The 18,265-nt window shown below is 41.6% G+C and overlaps 1 protein-coding gene across 4 annotated transcripts in view; it reads left to right on the top strand.

The window, feature by feature from the left end:
* DACH2 (dachshund family transcription factor 2) overlaps positions 1–18,265 on the top strand; it is a 465,751-nt gene that overhangs the window by 18,527 nt on the left and 428,959 nt on the right. The gene's annotated exons all lie outside the window — the stretch shown is intronic.

The raw sequence follows: 18,265 nt of genomic DNA, 5'->3' as shown, positions 1-18,265 counted from the left end.
CTCTGGACAAAACGTTATGGTTGTTCTTTCAAGTTTACAACCTAACATTGACTTTATACAGTTTTGAAACTTTATTATGCATGAGAAAAATGCTGCTTTTAACCATCTTAATTTCAATGAAACAAGCACAGAAAGAGTTTTAATACCTTGTCAAATCTGTTTTAAATTTTCCCTTTATGTATGTATGTATGTATTTATTTATTTTATTTGGTAGTTTACATTTGACACAGTACTATATTCATTTGCAGGGTTTTGTTTTTGTTTGTCTCTGCTGCTGCCTGATCACGTACTTCCGGTTTCAAATGAAGTGAGTGGTTGATTGGTCAGTTCGTAACTCTAGTGTTTGTAACTCTGAGGTTCTGCAGTACTTTGGAGAAGAAAAGTTCAGTTCATGGCAAAATAAAAGAGAGCATATTGTTGGGGTTCCTGTGTGAATTGGTTCAGGATTGCATTTGTTGCAGCCACAGCACAGAATGGGAGCCCAGCAAATCAAACCTATTAAAGGTAGGAACCAAATGCATACAAGATACGAGCCCCCTTTTAAGGTGGATTATTCAGTGGTTTAGGTGCTAAATTCTTCATGTTTGTTCCTTCTCTCAGCATCATGTGAACGGGCACAGGAGTTAGTGACTGGGTGTGTGGGCATAATGTGCATTTGGCTCATGGGTTCACTGCTGAACCTCAACAGTGAGGCAGCTCTGAGTCGGCATGGATGGAGGGGCGCTTTGCAGGGAGCAAAGGAAAGGGTGAAGGAGGCACATGCTCTGGGACCAGCTGATGAGCCTTGTACATTGTTTGGCAGCTCAGAAGCAAGCACTGGGTATGATTATTTTTTCACCTCAGCAGAAATAATTTAGGAGTGTGTAAGGGGGTCAACTTGATGATCAGAGTTGAGAGAGATTTCTGGCAGATCCAGGATTTTGTCCCCAGGGTGATGATTATTTGGTTTGAAAAGTTGCAGCAGAGGGTATGGTGAGGAGCTACAAAGCCTCTGCAGGCTGGTAAGGCTAGGGGGTGCGTGAATAGGGGGCTGGCTAAATTCATATGTGACCACAGGGGATTGGTAATTATTACTCATCTGAACATATCTTATTGGGCATCCGAGTTGTTTAGGGAGGATGGGGGTACACATGTCCAACTGGGGAATGGTTATCTTTTTGTCTGACTTTAAGGAAGGAATCAGTAAATATCTGGTATGCACGGGATAGGAAGGGGGCAGCCAGGCTAAATTGCTGGTGTCTCCTTGTGGCAGATGTCCAGTGCAGGTACTTGTTATGGAAGGGATGTGATTATTGAATAAAATGGATGAGAAGAGGATTTAAAGCATCCCTTTAAGAAGAAAAGCAGTAGGGCAGTCTGCAAAATATCTTCAATGTCTGTATAAGAATGCAAGGAGTATAGGGAACAAGAAGGATGAACTGGAAGTCATGGAATATGAAGAAAATTATGACTTAATTGGCATTATAGAGACTTGGTGGGACAACTCCCATTATTGGAGTGCCAGCATTGAGAGATATAGCTTGTTCTGGAAGGACAGGTAAGGGAAAAAAGTAGGAAGTGTCATGCTATACGTCAAGAACGTATACACTTGCTCCAAGATGCAAGAGAAAAAAAAGCGGCAGACCTACTGAGAGTCTCTGGGTGAGAATAAAAAGGGAAAAGAACAGGAACGGGTCTATTATAGACCACCAAATCAAGAAGAGGAAGTGGATGAGGCACTTTACAAGCAGGTAACAAGATTGATTAGTAGTAGTAGTATTTATTAATGGGGGATTTTAACTACCCTGAAATCTGTTGGAAGACTATTAAAGCAAAACATGGTATGTCCTGCAAATTCTTAGCCTGTATAGGGGACAACTTTGAGGAAACAATTAGGAGGTCCATCCATTTTGGATCTGGTGTTGACCAACAGGGATGAATTAGTTGCGAACATGAAGGTTGTTGGGAACGTGGGAGGAAGTGATCGCAATCTGATAGAATTCAAGATCCTAAGGAACGGAGGACATGAGAACAGCAAAACAAGAATCCTGGACTTCAGAAAGGCAGATTTTAACCAAGTCAGAGAAATAGTAGGCAAGGTCCCATGGAAAGACCAATTAGGAAGAAAAGGAGTCAAAGGATGCTGGCAGTTCCTAAAAGATCGAATATTAGAGGCTCAACATCAAGTATTCCTATGCAGAGGAAAGTTAAGAAGAGCCACAGGAGGCCAATGTGGCTGCACAAAGAGCTTTTTAGCCATCTAAAAACCAAAAGGGATACATACAGGAAATGGAAGGAGGGGCATGTCACCAAGGAAGTATACATGGGAATAGTGTGAGCATGCAGGGACAAAATCAGGAAAACCAAGGCAAAGACTGAGTTACAGTTTTCAAGAAAAGTTAGAGATAACAAGAAGGGGTTCTACAAATATGTGAGACAAAAAAGAAAGTTCAGGGATGGTGTGGGCCCGCTGCTCAGTGGAGAAGGTGAGCTGGTAATAGAAGAAGATAGGAAGGCAGAGCTGCTCAATGCCTACTTTGCTTCAGTTTTCTCACAAAAAATAACACATGACCAGGCTACTAGCAAAGTTACTATAGACAATAAAGGGGAGGGGATACAGATCAGGATAAGTAAAGAACACGTCAGAGATCTTCTGAATAATTTGAATGAATTCAAGTCAGTGGGGCCTGATGCTATTCACCGTAGGATGCTAAAGGAATTAGCTGAAGAAATCTCTGAGCCAATGGCAATAATATTTGCAAATTCATGGACAGGGCCATCCCTAGGGGAGTGCAGGGCCCTGGACATAGACGCAGAGTTTCTAATCTTCCAGGGGGTGGTCCCCCTGTCTCTGTCCTGACCTTGCCCCAACTCCAACCCTTCCCGCCCAAGACCTCACCTCACCTCTTCCCTCCCTTGCCCTGCCTCTTCCCCGCTCAGTTCCTCTCTTCTCCTCTCCCCTTCTGACGCTGTGAAACATCTGATCTGCGGTAGGTGCTGAGAGGGACGGGGAGGTGCTGTTCGGTGGGGCCCGCTGGCTGTGGGGAGGTTCTGGTAAGTGGGCTCCTCCCCGCGCCTGCCTACCGCTAACCTGCCCACCGTTAGCCTCCTCACCCCACTCACCCTCCCACCTCACCTCCCCGCCTGCTTCCTGCGGGGTCCCCCAAAGTGTGGGGCCTGAGGCGGTCGCCCTTATTTGCCATACCCAAGGGACGGCTCTGCTCAAGGATGACAGCATAGGTGCTGAAACTAGGAGTTCTGGGCGTACTATTGCACCCCCCCGCTTTAAGTGGTTTCCATCATATACAGGATTTACAGTTTTGGTTCAATGTCTCTCAACACCCCCATTATACAAATTGTTCCAACACCCGTGGGTGACAGGAGAGGTCCTGGAAGACTGGAGAAGGGCTAACTTAGTGCCCATCTATAAAAAGGAGGAGCCAGGGAACTGTAGACCAGTCAGTCTGATGCCAATACCTGGGACGCTACTAGAGAAATATATAAAACATTCAATTTTAAAATACCTGGAGGATGAAGGGGTAATTGCTAGCAGCCAGCATGGATTTACTAAGAACAGATTATGCCAAACCAGCTTGATTTCCTTCTTTGGCAGGGTAACTAATTTGATAAATGGGAGAACGTGGTAGATGTAATATATCTGGATTTTTGCAAGGCTTTTTATATAGTTCCACGTGATGTTCTGATAAGTAAGCTGGAGAAATGCGGACTTGGCAGATACGTAATTGGTTAAACAACATAAACAACGAGTAACTATTAATGGAATGATGTCAGATTGGAAGGAGGTCTCGCGTGGGGTTCCACAGGTATCTGTTCTGGGTCCAGTGTTGTTTACTATCTTTATTATTGACCTGGATGTAGGACTAGAGAGCAAATGATCAAATTTGCAGATGACACAGATTTGCAGATGGGAGAGAGTTGCAAACACTTTGAGGATACAGCCAAAATTCAAAGGGATCTTGATAAATTGGAGAACTGGGTAATAGACAACAAAATGAAATTCAACAAAGACAAAATGTAAGGTGCTATACTTAGGGAAGGAAAACCAATTGCCCAAATACGGAATGGGGGATAACTGGTTTGGCAGCCCTGCTGAGAAGAATCTTGGAGTTGTGGTGAATCACAACCTCAACATAATTATTTGTAGAAATTATTTGGTGAATATTTTTGAGTAACAAATGCATTTGAGAATATTGTAATGTGTATATGGAGAATTTGTGACAAGGTTACATTTATCAAATAATTTAGTATGAGTTATTACTAATTTTCTATGAATTATTTGCTCCTCTCAAATAGCAACCACTGCCCTGGGCTACTGCATGAGGTTGATTAATTAGTTTCAGTCTGTGTAGTGATATTTCGTAGCCGGTTTAAAAGGATGCTGTGAAGTACTTTTAGATATGAAAATATAGGTTTTCAGTAAAAGGTTTCACAAAATGTAATGTGAATCAAAATGTCTTCATTAATGTTTTACCAATTTCAATGGAAAGTTTTATTTTCAATGTAAATTTTCCCCTATTAGGTTTGTAACCCGAACACATCAGCATTGTACTGCTGTAGTACATGAGAACCAAGATACGAAATTGACTATGAACGTCTCGACCAGCATAGTTTCACTTTATCTGGTAGCTGAAGTGAAAAAAACAAATTAACAGTGCAGATGGTAAAAGCTAATATAGATGTTTAAAAATCTTTTGTTGTTAATAATTTAAAGTGTTATTAATAAACTAGTTGAAGAATTTTTGTAAATATATGTTTTAAATCTTGACAGTTACTCTTTAAATGACTGTGCACCTAAATAATTTTTCTAAATAAAATATGGCCTTTTTGTATTTGGGAAAAGAAAGCAGTACATTCTTTGCAGACTGCCTGTATTAGATGGTTAATGTCGGTGGTGTTATAAATATATATAAACTGTAAATTGTTAACATTTTAGGCTATGGGCTATTAAGATATCTCAGTGAGATATGGTATTGTCCATGTTCCCATTTTATTTAGTTTCCATTATAATCCTCTGGAGAGGGCTACATGTGAGAGAATGTATTACAAAAGAGTACATGTGAAAATGTACTATAAAAAAGAGAGCCTTCAAAATTACGAACTGGCAAGTGTGTGTGTTTTTATATAAAACATGTACATGCACTACACACATGAGATTTATCATGTTCTATATAACACTCACTGTATGGGGAACTAAAGATTTTTTTTTTTTAAAGGAAGTTTATTGCTAAGGATAGTGTAGAAAATCTGAATCTGATGGCTTTTTGTTGAAGTTCCTACACATTTTAGAAACAGATGATTCTTCCTATGGTTGTTTCACTAAAACTTATTTCAGTGTATTTATTAACTACAGAAAGTTGACACAGCTTGTGGAGGATTAGTCATTAAAAAATTAAACCCATGTGACTCCTCCATTTTATTCCTAATCTCCTACACCGCCCAACAACATTACCTTTCAGAGCACTACTAGTGCTCACAAAAACCAAGGAATTATCCATTATAAGTGTAGTACATGTTAATATGGATGGAAAATACGATTCACAAGCTGGACTTGAAAGCATGATGCATGTTAAACCAGCATTTTCCTGGATTTCTGCACACAGTACAGGTTTAACTGGTGGTGTATGATCTGTACTTTACATGTACACCTGATTTTCTCGGCAATCCTATGCATTGACTGTCTAGGTTGAAATGACAGCTGGTGGACCATTTATTACTCATTCTGTTTTGGTGGAAAATTCAGCCTTGTGTGTCATTTAGACTTTGTGACATATGTACCCTCCCAAGGCCTAATGACTTGTCTGCAGATGGGCTGTTATTTATTACAGTCATGTAGAATAAAATTGATTGTCTTCTAAAATTAATTTTTCATTTGCCTCCAGCTCTGCTTTAATAGCGGACACATAGTTGCCTGTTTGCAGAAATACTGTTTAATCACATTAATATCTCAGCCCCCCAGGCCGGAGAAGATAATTGTACAAACGAACAGCAAAATCTGTATCTTTAACTTCTTTTTATGATTAAATTATGCAAATGACTTATCTCCTGCCCTTCGAAGCACTAATCATCTAATTAGGAATGATGTGTTAAAGGGATGGTTTTGAATCAGGAAGGGGGGGAATGCAGGAAGCGGAAAATGGGAGCTGACAATGAAATGTCTGAAGGTACTGAACTTGTACAAGATGAATATGAGTATTTGTTTAAAAGGAGCAAAAATAAGGGCCTGTTGTAATATTTCTGATTTGTGCTGTCATTTCAAATGAGGATAATTCTGCTTTATGCTGTTTTATGCTTCATAATTTTGTATATTAACCTAACATTTAGTAAACAGGCTTCAAGAATCCAATCACTTGTTTGTAAGAATCGGAAAAGATAGTGTTGAGAATGTGAAAGCCTCTGCATCTTTGTCTGGCTTCACCAACTGTATTATCTGGAAAACAACATATAGGTATTTGTAGATTCTTTTATAAAAAAAATGTCTTCTACTCAACACTAGGCATCATAAGTCCATCAGATTTTTGTAAACAAAATGAGTATTAATGCAAGTTTTAATCATTTCAGTCTCTGAGACCTAACTCTTATTAACAATAATTTTTCTCTTTAGTTTAAAATTTTTCATGTGCAAATCCCAAAGAGAATGGAGAGCTTCTGTGGTAATTTTATGTAACTTCAAATTTTGGGCTTCTATTTATGATGAATTATTAAGACTGAGGTTCTGTTTAGCTTGTAGACATAACGATCACTTTATATGTTGCGCAAGTGGGAGATCATCAACTGTTGTCCATATACAGTGAAATCAAATTACCAGTATTTTTATACCAATGTTAAAAGGATAATGAACTCAGTCTGCATTAAATGTTCAAGCTCATAGTCAAATATGATGATGACCACTTGGTGCATATTTTTGTTTTAATACTTGAAAATTATTTATTTATCTCTTGTACTTGCTAAAAATAACTCAATTTTGCAAAACTAAGGAAATTCCTAGAGCTTAGTCAAATGAGACCAAAGTACTTCAGGTACTCTTATACTTGAGGATGTGTGAAAGCATGAAGGGAGACCAAGCAAGTAGCTAGCTACCATGTACAAACTACGTGCCACATGGGAGAGTTCAGCCTAGTGGTCAGATGCAGCCATGGAACAACTGTAAAAAGTTGTGCCTTTCTGCAAATTCAGTGAGTACTCTTGCTTTACCAGCTGCCATCTTTAAGTCAAAGAAATATATTCTGGTGTGTTGGAAAGGGAATAGCGTTTGTGATGAGATCTGATTCTGAATGTTTGTTTGAGGGATGTGTGGTGTTGAAAGTCTGGCCCTGTTTCAAGAAAGCACTTAAGTATGTGCTTAAAGTTAAGTATATTATTTAAGGGCTTTCTTGAATAGGGATGCTTGCCTGCAGAAGCACCTCTGTGAACATTGTGTCTGTGGGGTTTTTTTAATAGCAGAAGAATATATTGATCTGTCTGCAGGAAGGAAAAAAGGTTGCACAGAACACCTTATACAACAGTTGGGAAACACAACTGTAGAAAGTTAGGTCTCACTGAAATGTCGAGAACTTGGTAGTGGTGATGCCAGAATGATACTAGTGTTTACCAATCTAGTGCCTGCCCTGTGCACTTGAGAAACATGCGAACTGAATTTGAAAGCAGTTTAAAAGGTTGACCCTTGTAGATAACCTAGTTTTTCTTAACTGTCTTCAAAATCTAGAACTAGCATAATGGTTTCAAATGAAGAATATGAGTTCTGACATTACGTCTTTGATTTCAAAGCAAATTACTGGCAGAATATCTTCATAAACAAATTGAGGGTGGGAAACGTGACATACTTACTGGCCTTCGCTTTCTCTGGCTCCCAACAAGCCAAATGCATTGGATAATCACTTTACATTCATCTTTCCTTTCATCCATAAAAGTCCTAATACGCTTTACAAGGAAAGCCTGGGCAAAACTGGTGAAAAATTCTACACAACATTTTTGTGATAGTTTGTTTCATGCTGCTTGACTCCTGAGAACTCAGTGAAATTCTGAGGGCCCACAAGCTTTTCACACACAAGCTTGTAAAATCCATTTCTACCTCAAAATTTTGCCTTTTTTTTTTTTTTTTTTTTAAATTTCGCTCACTCAGATTTCAAGATGGGAGCATGACTGCAGCTTTCTTTAAGAGAGACAGTTGGGTGGGGTAATATCTTTTATTGGACTAACTTCTCTTGGTGAAAGAGACAAGGTTTTGAGCTTCACAGAGCTTATCTTTAGGTCTGGGAAAGATAATCATAGTGTCACAGCTCAGGGTATGTCTACATTGGCAAGTTTCTGCGCCACAAGTTATACTACTTTTATTAAAAGGCTGGAATTAAACCGCTGTTGCGTGTCCACACTGTGCTCCTTGTGACACTGGAGCGCAACGGCAAAGACAGCAGTGCATTGTGGTAGCTCTCCCACTGTGCAGCTGGCTGCAGGGTGCTTTGGGAAGGGTTTGCAATGCCTCATGGGGCAGGCACAACGTAACATGATGCAGGTTTCCCAATCCTATTGTTCCATGGGCATCCTACATTGCCAATTGCTTTTCAACTGGTGGGGGTGGGGAAGAGTGTGTGTGTGTGTGTGTGTGTGTGTGTTTGGAGGGGAAGAGAGAGACAGTGTTTTTTGGGCAACAGTGTGTCAGCATGCTGTCTTGTAAGTTCAGACAGCGGCAGGCAGCAACCAGGCCTGAGGCAGGGGGAGAGGGAAAACATCAGCCCCCGATATCAGCTCTCGCCTCCCTTCCTGGGCTCTCTGCACAGCAATCACACACACACACACACACACACACACACACACACACACACACACACACACACACACACACACACACACACACACACACCCCTGTGTTCAACAGCAGGAGCATTCCACATTAGTGGTTTGTTTTGTGTCCTGGAGCAGATCAGTGCAGCACACAAGGGCTGTCACAAATGGTGTTTTGAAAGGGGAAGGGCGCATGTCTCCAGGGCAGGCAAGTTCAAAACAATGAGCAGAGCAGTCGCTTGAGGCATTAGGGACAGCTCCGGAGGCCAATTACAGCGCAGAAAGCAATCAAGTGTCTACACCGGCAATAGAGCGCTGGAGCCTCTGTGCAAATAGCCTTACGACTATCGTCAAGTGTCTACACCGGCAATAGAGCGCTGGAGCCTCTGTGCAAATAGCCTTACGACTATCGTCAAGTGTCTACACTGGCAATAGAGCGCTGGAGCCTCTGTGCAAATAGCCTTACGACTATCGTCAAGTGTCTACACCGGCAATAGAGCGCTGGAGCCTCTGTACAAATAGCCTTACGACTATCGTCAAGTGTCTACACTGGCAATAGAGCGCTGGAGCCTCTGTGCAAATAGCCTTACGACTATCGTCAAGTGTCTACACCGGCAATAGAGCGCTGGAGCCTCTGTGCAAATAGCCTTAAGACTATCGTTGACGTGGTTATTTTTGACGTGGTTGCAACTGAGGAGTTTCTGTGCACAAAGTGGCTTGCAGGTGTGTACACGTGTGTAGTTTGAGCACAAAAAGCTGCTTTACTATGTAGAAAGTACTGTGTAGACAAGCCCTTAGTACAAGGAGGAACAGATTAAGTGTAAGAAGTTAACACACATTGCAAGAAACCTTTCAAAATTAAATGGGCAATTTGCACCTTACTGCAATCATGTGACAAAGGAGTGTAGTGGAGAGTGTTGTAATGAGACATAAAACCAGTGTCTCTTCTCTGGCAATTTAGGCTTTTGGAGAAAAATTAAGGGAGAAATTTCATACAGTTGTTCTGTTTTAATGAATAATTTACAAATTCTAAAACCCAGGTACATCTTGATGGCAACAACAGCAAAATCACTACAAATATTTTGCCTAACTTTATTACAAACGTAATAAACTGATTTGAAACTATATATAGGGATTAATTCACCTGCTACTGAAATGCAGTTGTTAGGTGAAAAATGGCAACTGTTTAACCAAGCTCAGCAACATTACACAAATTTACGACAGAAAATGAAGAATACTTTCAAATTGAAACCCCATGAAAAATTATAGGCATTATGCAAATACCTGAGTTAGAATCTGACTAGAAGAAGGTGTGGTTGCTGGTGAGTATTTGCTTCAGGTTGGGGAGCTGTCTGTAGGCAAGGACTGGCCTGTCTCCCAAGATCTGTGAGAGTGATGGGTCGTCCTTCAGGATAGGTTGTAGATCCTTGATGATGCGTTGGAGAGGTTGTAGTTGGGGGCTGAAGGTGATGGCTAGTGGCGTTCTGTTATTTTCTTTGTTGGGCCTGTCCTGTGGTAGGTAACTTCTGGGTACTCTTCTGACTCTGTCAGTGTGTTTCCTCGCTTCAGCAGGTGGGTATTGTAGTTGTAAGAATTAGGCTTGAATAAAGACTGGGAGTGGATGTGTCATTACACAAAGTAAAACTATTTCCTCCTGTTTATTTCCTCCCCCTTCTGTTCCTCACATGTTCTTGTCAACTGCTGGAAATGGCCCACCTTGATTGTCACTACAAAGGGCTTTTTTCTCTCCTGCTGGTAATAGCTCACCTTACCTGATCGCTGTCCTTGCAGTGTGTATGGTAACACCCATTGTTTCATGTTCTCTGTGTATATAAAATCCCCCTACTTGTATTTTCCACTGCATGCATCCGATGAAGTGAGCTGTAGCTCACGAAAGCTTATGCTCAAATAAATTGGTTAGTCTCTAAGGTGCCACAAGTACTCCTTTTCTTTTTGTGAATACAGACTAACACGGCTGTTACCCTGAAAGCTGACTAGAAGATTGTCACTCTGTTGTGTTCTGGTCTTCTTTTATTTAGGTTCTTTTAACACTGTCCCTCTCCCCATGGTGGTATCTGAGCACTCTCCAGTAGTGCATTAGGTGATGTGATTAACATCCATTGCCACTGAAGTTCATTCTCTTTCTCATCCTCCCCTCAGGGGGCGAATTGTGTTCAGTGTATTGTTTTTTGTTTGGTTGCATTTTTTTAATTTTTATTTATTTTATTTTTTTACATGTACATCTACACTTCATTTATACAAGAGATGGAGAAGGCAGGTTGAAATGCACCTTGCACTTGGATTGCAAAGGGGCGAGGTTTGTGATGGTCCTTAGTTCCTGTGGGAGTTCATTCTGGAGCTTTGGGCCAGCCCTCAAGAAAGCTCCGTTTCCTGCACAGACAAGTTTTTGTCCTTTATGGTAGAAAGTTCCATTGTGCCTGAGGCGTGGAGTTGTCGACCAGAGTCTTCATTCTAGAGATTCAGATGTATTCTGCACCCAGGACATTGGGTGCCTTGAAGATAGGGGCTGAGAGTTTGAACTTGATTTGGTGTTCTGTGGGAAGTCAGTGGAGAGTGGAGGACAAACTTGATGTGCTTGTGGTAGCCTGTGTTACAGAGGGGACATGCTGTAGTAGTCTGTATTGGTTGGAGTTTCCTAGTGGCTGATGGCTTTATGTCCCAGTTAATTGCATTGCTGTAGTTCAGACAGCAAGTGAGAGAGGTGTGTATAATCCAGGTCATCCTCCACCAGCAGGAAATGGAGTCTCCCAACCAGGCAAATATGGTAGAAAGCATTTCTCCTGGATGTTGGTATGTGAAAGTTTAGCATCAACAAGGAATCCAGGAGCACTCCTAAACTATGGGCTGAGTTGGCCAGTTGTGGGTGTGCACCTTTAGCCAAAGGAGACTTCATCATGGCTGCTTTCCTGTGCCCACCAGGATAACCTGTGTTTTACTTGGGTTCCGCTTCAACCAGCTGTTTATCCCTGAGGTGATCTCATCCAAGCACTGGCCTAGCTTGGTGGTAGTGTTGTTGTCATATGTGGTAAAGGATAGTTAGAGCTATATGGCGTCTGCATGTTGCTGGCACTTGAGTCCAGGTTGTCTTAGTAGTTAATCTAGTGGTTACGCGAGAAGTTGCATAGGACTGCAGAGAGAATTGATCCTTGTATGATTCTACAAATGAGAGGTCTAGTGGTAGAGGTTCAGTATCTATCATTACACTGGATACATCCCTGAAGGAAGAGCTTAAGCCATTTTAGTGCATGCCCCTGGATCTCTGCTACCTCTCTCAGGTGGGAGGTGGGTTATTTCTATACTCTAAGATAGAAGACTGCTGTTAGGATCTTTAAAGATTACAAAGCCTTACAACTCTGCCGGCACCTTCAGCAGTACAACTGCCACAGCATGAAGGGGGAAAAATATGTAAAAGAAGTTCTTACCAAAAGATGGGTGTGCCTGGTGGAAGGTGAGCAGGAAATGGGAGCAGAGTTAAGCTTGTTTGAGTGATCTTAACTGGGTGATTTCTTAGTTTCTATTTCTCTTTTTAAAAAATAATAGTGAATTTGAATGTCCATATTTTCTAAAAGTTGCTCAATTTTCTATTTTTTTGGCTTATAAATATTAAAAATACCAGCTTGTTTATTTGCAATTCACCTCTCTGACCAGTTGTTCATGACCTTTCTAGAACTCCAATCAGAATGTTTGCTAATTTTCAAAGATGCAACCATATGAAAAATTGGGGGAAAAGGTGGAAAAATCAATGAGAATGTAGCATACTTGTGGCCTGGTTGAGGGAGACATCAATAGGACAATTAAAAGTCAAGAAGAGGGCACGTCTCCTGTGCATCACAGTGGTTGCACCATAGACTGCTTTTTGTTACATTTTGCAGAACACACACATTTCCTTTGGCTCACTATTTATATTTTGTACATTTTAAGAAACAGGTGAAATAGACATAGTGTTACAGCATTTAAGATAATCACTAAAACACAAGCAGTCAGATAAGGTCTGAGTCTACTCCCGCTGAAGGCAGTGGGAACTTTGCCATTAACTTCAATGTGAGTAAAGTTGGGCTCAGAAAGGGTGTAGAAAATAATCAGAAAAGTTTAATTTGGTACTTTCTTTTATGAGCTTTGAAGTAGGGTCCCTGTCATAGTAGATGACCTGGTGACCATTGAGAGTAAGGGAAACCTTGCATAGTTTTGTATCCATAAAGCATTGTACAGAATAAGTACATCTGTTTGTGGTATAGCTATATATCTTCTTATTAATGTTCAAGCAGATGAAAAATGCCATAGAAAAGACGAGGTAAGAAGAAAGTTTAGCAATGAACTATGAAGTGATTAAGAAGAGGGTGGTGATGTGTGCTCACCATATGAAGGTATTTCAAAGGAGCATGTACAAGTTTAAAATAAATCTAACGTATTTCTTTCATGTGTAGATTAATATTTGGTACAGCTGGGTTCTCAGGCATAGCATACAGCATGTATCTGAAATCAAAAGCATATATGATCATGTGTAGTATACAGCCGTGGGTCTCAACCAGGGGTTTGGGGCTACCTGGGAGCTGTGAGCAGGTTTCGGGGGTCTGTCAAAATAATTCAGAGAGCAGGGCCGGTACTAGGCTCACTGGGGCCCAGGGCAGAAAGCCGAAGCTTGGGGCTGAAGCCAAACCCTGAGCAACTTACCTTTGTTGGGCCCCCTGTGGCACGGGGCCCCAGGCAGTTGCCCTGCTTGTCACCCCTGAATGCCAGCCCTGGCTTTTAATTTACTGGATATAGAGAAAAACAGTTGTTGTTGCACAGGTGGGCTGTGGAATTTTTATAGCATGTTGGGGGGGCCTCAGAAAGAAAAAGGTTGAGAACTGCTGATATACAGACAGATTATTGCTTTGCTAATATACTTTTTAAAAGAGGAAACTGTTGCCCTGTTTCTGTGGTGTCATCAAGACCTATCAGGAATATATTCATGTAGAATGCCTTCAGTACTGGGATTTATACTGCTGGAAATTTTAAATCTAATTACAGACAGATAGAGTGATAATTTGGGGGTATGAGGGGATTCTCAAGTTGCATTCATCCTCATAAAACATGTCAGCACACCAGTGTCATTTATTTAATTGGTTGTTAAGCCTTCCAAGTCTTTGTCAATAGATGGGGATCAAATAATAAGAGCATATGATGTTTAGGTCAATTTAAAAATACACTATTTTTCTCATAAATATTTAATTTATATATGTTTATTTACAAAATACAGATAGTAAAAGCATCACAATAGGATGTTGTCTCTGCAGCTTTGAGGTTAGTCTCTCTATCTCTGTGTATGTAAATATATATAAATTCACACTGATAGCATGCCTGTGAAGTTATATATCTGAATATTTGGCCAAATGAAAAGGATGCAAGTTAAAACTCTTCTTGCATATTGTACATACGCGAGCTTGGACGTGCAGTTTCTCTTTAAACTGAGTTGCAGGTGAGCAGGAAACAAAACATCTACTGTTTACTTCCATTCATGAGTTAGCTGTAACCACGGGTAACTGGAGTGGCAATAATATATTATTCTGAAGATGGCAATTATAGAAATGACCTCAGAACAGCAGCAGCAGTTATTCAGCACTTACCAAAATTGCACTGGCAACTCAAGAAGTATTCTGGGCTATGACTTCTTGGAATGGCCTAAAATCATAGAAGTTTTCTCCATGTTAGAAGTCTCTACTCACCATTGAACATTCGTGTATTTAGAGCAGTGGTCTCCAAACTTTTTATGCCCAAAATCACTTTTTGAATCTAAGGGCAACCCAGGATCTACCCTGCTCCTTCCCTGAGGCCCCGCCCCTTCCTCCAAACCCTGCCCTGCTCACTCCATCCCCCCTCACCTTCCCCGTCGCTCGCTCTCCCCCACCTTCACTCACTTTCACCGGGCTAGGGTTGGGGTTCAGGAGCTGGGGCTGAGGAGTTTGCAATGTGGGCCGGGACTCTGGGCTGAACCTAGGGCAGGGGTTTGGGTTGCAGGAGGGGGTGAGGGGTACAAGCTATAGGAGGGAGTTTGAGTACAGGAGTGGGCTCCTGGCTGGGGTAGAGTGTTGGGGTGCCGGGTGTGGGCTCTGGGGGGGGTCATGGCTGGGCAGGGGTTGGCGTGCAGGAAGGAATTGGGATGCAGGACAGTGTACGGGGTGCTGGCTCTGGGAGGGGGGTCAGAGCTGGGGCAGAGTGTTGGGGTGCAGGAGGAGGTTCAGGGTGCTGGCTCCAGGAGGGGGGGTCTGCCCTGGGGCAGGGGGTTGGGGTGCTGGAGAGAGTATGGGGTGCTGGCTCTAGAAGGGGGCTCAGGGTGGGGGCTGGGGTGTGGCCTCTCTCCGGGAAGCACTTACCTCTGGCGGCTCCTGGTCAGTAGCTGGTGCAGTGAGGCTAAGGCAAGCTCCCTGCCTACCCTGGCCCCACACCGCTCCTGGAAGGGGCCAACGCACCCTTGCAGGGCGGCGGGGGGCACGTGGCTCCACGCAGCGCCCCCCTCTGCAAACACCACCCACTTCTGCAAGCACCGTCCCTGCAGTTCTCCTGGCCAATGGGTGGTGCGGGGCCGGGGTAGGGAGTCTGCCTTAGTGGCAGCCATGCTGCACCGCCAGAGATTGCGATCGGTGACCACTGATTTAGAAAAAAGATGCATCTGATGAAGTGAGCTGTAGCTCACGAAAGCTCATGCTCAAATAAATTTGTTAGTCTCTAAGGTGCCACAAGTACTCCTTTTCTTTTTGCGAATACAGACTAACACGGCTGCTACTCTGAAAACTGATTTAGAGGTACTCTATAATACAGTAGAACCTCAGTTTTATGAACACTAGAGTTATAAATTGACCAGCGAACCACACACCTCATTTGGACCTGGAAGTACACAATCAGGCAGCTGCAGAAATAAAAAATAAAAATAAAAAAGCAAATCAGTACAGTACTGTGTTAAACATAAACTACTAAAAAATAAAAGGAAAGCAGCATTTTTCTTCTGCATAGTAAAGTTTCAAAGCTGTTTAAGTCAATGTTCAGTTGTAAACTTTTGAAAGAGCAACCATAACGTTTTGTTCAGAGTTACGAACGTTTCAGAGTTATGAACAACCTCCATTCTTGAGGTGTTTGTAACTCTGAGGTTCTATTGTAGTCTCAGTGTAGCAGTTCGAATGAAGTGGTGTATCTCATTTCTCACTTGTATTGATAGCATCTGATGAAGTGAGCTGTAGCTCACGAAAGCTTATGCTCAAATAAATTGGTTAGTCTCTAAGGTGCCACAAGTTCCTTTTCTTTTTGCGAATACAGACTAACACGGCTGCTACTCTGAAACCTGTTACTATTTTAGAATCAGAAATTACTTCTTTTCTGTAGCACTGGTGGAGTAGTTTAGCTGCAAAAACACAGCTGTAGTCAGCAAGGTCTTTTCTTCAGAGGCTGAAAGTGTTTATAATTTTCCACAGTGAACCTATGGAACTCCGTGCCTGAGGAGGTTGTGAAGGGTAGGACTATAACAGGGTTTAAAAGAGAACTGGATAAATTCATGGAGGTTAAGTCCATTAATGACGATTAGCCAGGATGGGTAAGGAATGGTGTCCCTAGCTTCTATTTGTCAGAGGGTGTCTCTAGCCTCTGGTGTCCCTAGCCTCTGGAATGGTCCCAGACCTCTGGAATGGTGTCCCTAGCCTCTGTTTGTCAGAGGGTGGAGATGGATGGCAGGAGAGAGATCACTTGATCATTACCTGTTAGGTTCAGTCCCTCTGGGGCACCTGGTTTTGGCCACTGTCAGTAGACAGGATGCTGGGCTGGATGGACCTTTGGTCTGACCCAGTATGGCTATTCTTATGTTCTTAATAAAATAAAATATCATAATCTGAATAGTTCAACAGAGTTTGAGATACAACCCAGCCCTATAACCACTGGGTGTGGAGCCCAACTTTCCCCAAAATTTTTTGTCTTTGTATTTCCCAATCAGCTGCTCTATAATCCTTCCTGTGAGCGTCCGTGTAAGGGGAGAGAGCAGCAGAACTGAGGTTAGAACTTTGGTCATTGAAGACCACATAGTACCTAATTCAGTGTCACAATATTTTGTCATCTAAGCTGTATTCCAAATGCTTTGCAAAGTTAAACAGTACTTTTGCAAAATTAGAGTATGAAAGCAGAGTGACAGAGGAGTTTAGGGCTGATCACACAGTTTTTATATCATTATAACCATTTTGGTTTAGAAATTGATGCTGTTAAAGTGGTACAGCCTGGTAGTGCGAATGCTTGTACAAAGGTGCTTATATGAATATAGCTTATTCTGCTAAATTTATGGGAAAAAGCTATACCAGCATAAGCACCTTTAAAACAATATCCACAGTAGAGAGACTGCACTGATTTAACTATATGGATCTCTAAACCAGTAAAGGTATAGCAATATAAAAACTGTATGTAGAGCAGCAAAAAGAAGCATCTGCAAGAGAAAAGATGGTTCTCAGGTTAGATTTGAAAATAGATTGAGTTGATGAACCAAAGAGATATAGAATGGTTGTTACAAAAGATAACTGTTACCCTAAGAGTAACAATATTTTGGGGAGAGAAGGAGTAGGCTTACACTAGGTGAGTATGTAGTCCATAGGTAGGGCTTCTGCTTTTAGGGTTTAAACAGTGGGAAAAAACAGCTGATTATAAAAAATAAATTAAAAAAAAATCAGTGGTTATCCAACAGACACCGGAAAACTACCCGAAATTGTTGCTCAGTTCATGTTGACTTCACCCCTTTCCCAATGCAGTTTGTCTATATAGATGATGTCCCTGCCTCCTGACTTGTATGCGAGGGCTTGTCTACATGGAGCAGTAATGTGGACTACAGGAGTGTAATCTCTTAACGGCACTAATGCGTTGCACATTAATTGGTCCAAGCAGATCCTGCTTGTCAACACTAAAGGTTCCTCAGGGCACTTTATCATAGTATTGTTTGAAACAGTACTACATGTATATGCAAAAAGAAAGGCTCCCAGAACTCAGAGTTTTGGATAGCTAGATAGACCGAAAAATTGCTAAGAATAAACCCTGAAAAATTAAATTAATAACCCCCCCCCAAAAAAAACAACAACCCATCCACAGGTCTCCCATTTCATAGTTGGTGATTAATTAGTTAATACTTTGTAAAATGATTTGAAGAGTAAAATAATTAATAGATGTTAAATATTATCAAGCTAATAATAATGTTTCCTTCCTCAAGGAATAGTGGCTTACTCCTGGCTTGCTTCCATTTAACAACTGTGATTTATCTGTGAAATTCCTGGAGGGAGTCACAGAAAGTTCTCAAACTTGCAGACAGATATAAATTGTGTGTTGGAATATATTTAGCAAATGAGAATTCAAACTACAGAAAAATATAAATAGGAAGACATGGGAACTACTGTAGTGGCTGGTGAGATTACTAAACATTTAGGGTTGGGGAAGAGAGAGTTGCATGGGGAATGGAAAGTTTTTTGTG

This window comes from Caretta caretta, chromosome 9 (assembly GCF_965140235.1).
Source record: "Caretta caretta isolate rCarCar2 chromosome 9, rCarCar1.hap1, whole genome shotgun sequence".
NCBI lineage: Eukaryota > Metazoa > Chordata > Testudines > Cheloniidae > Caretta > Caretta caretta.
This window is presented reverse-complemented; position numbering and strand designations above follow the sequence as displayed.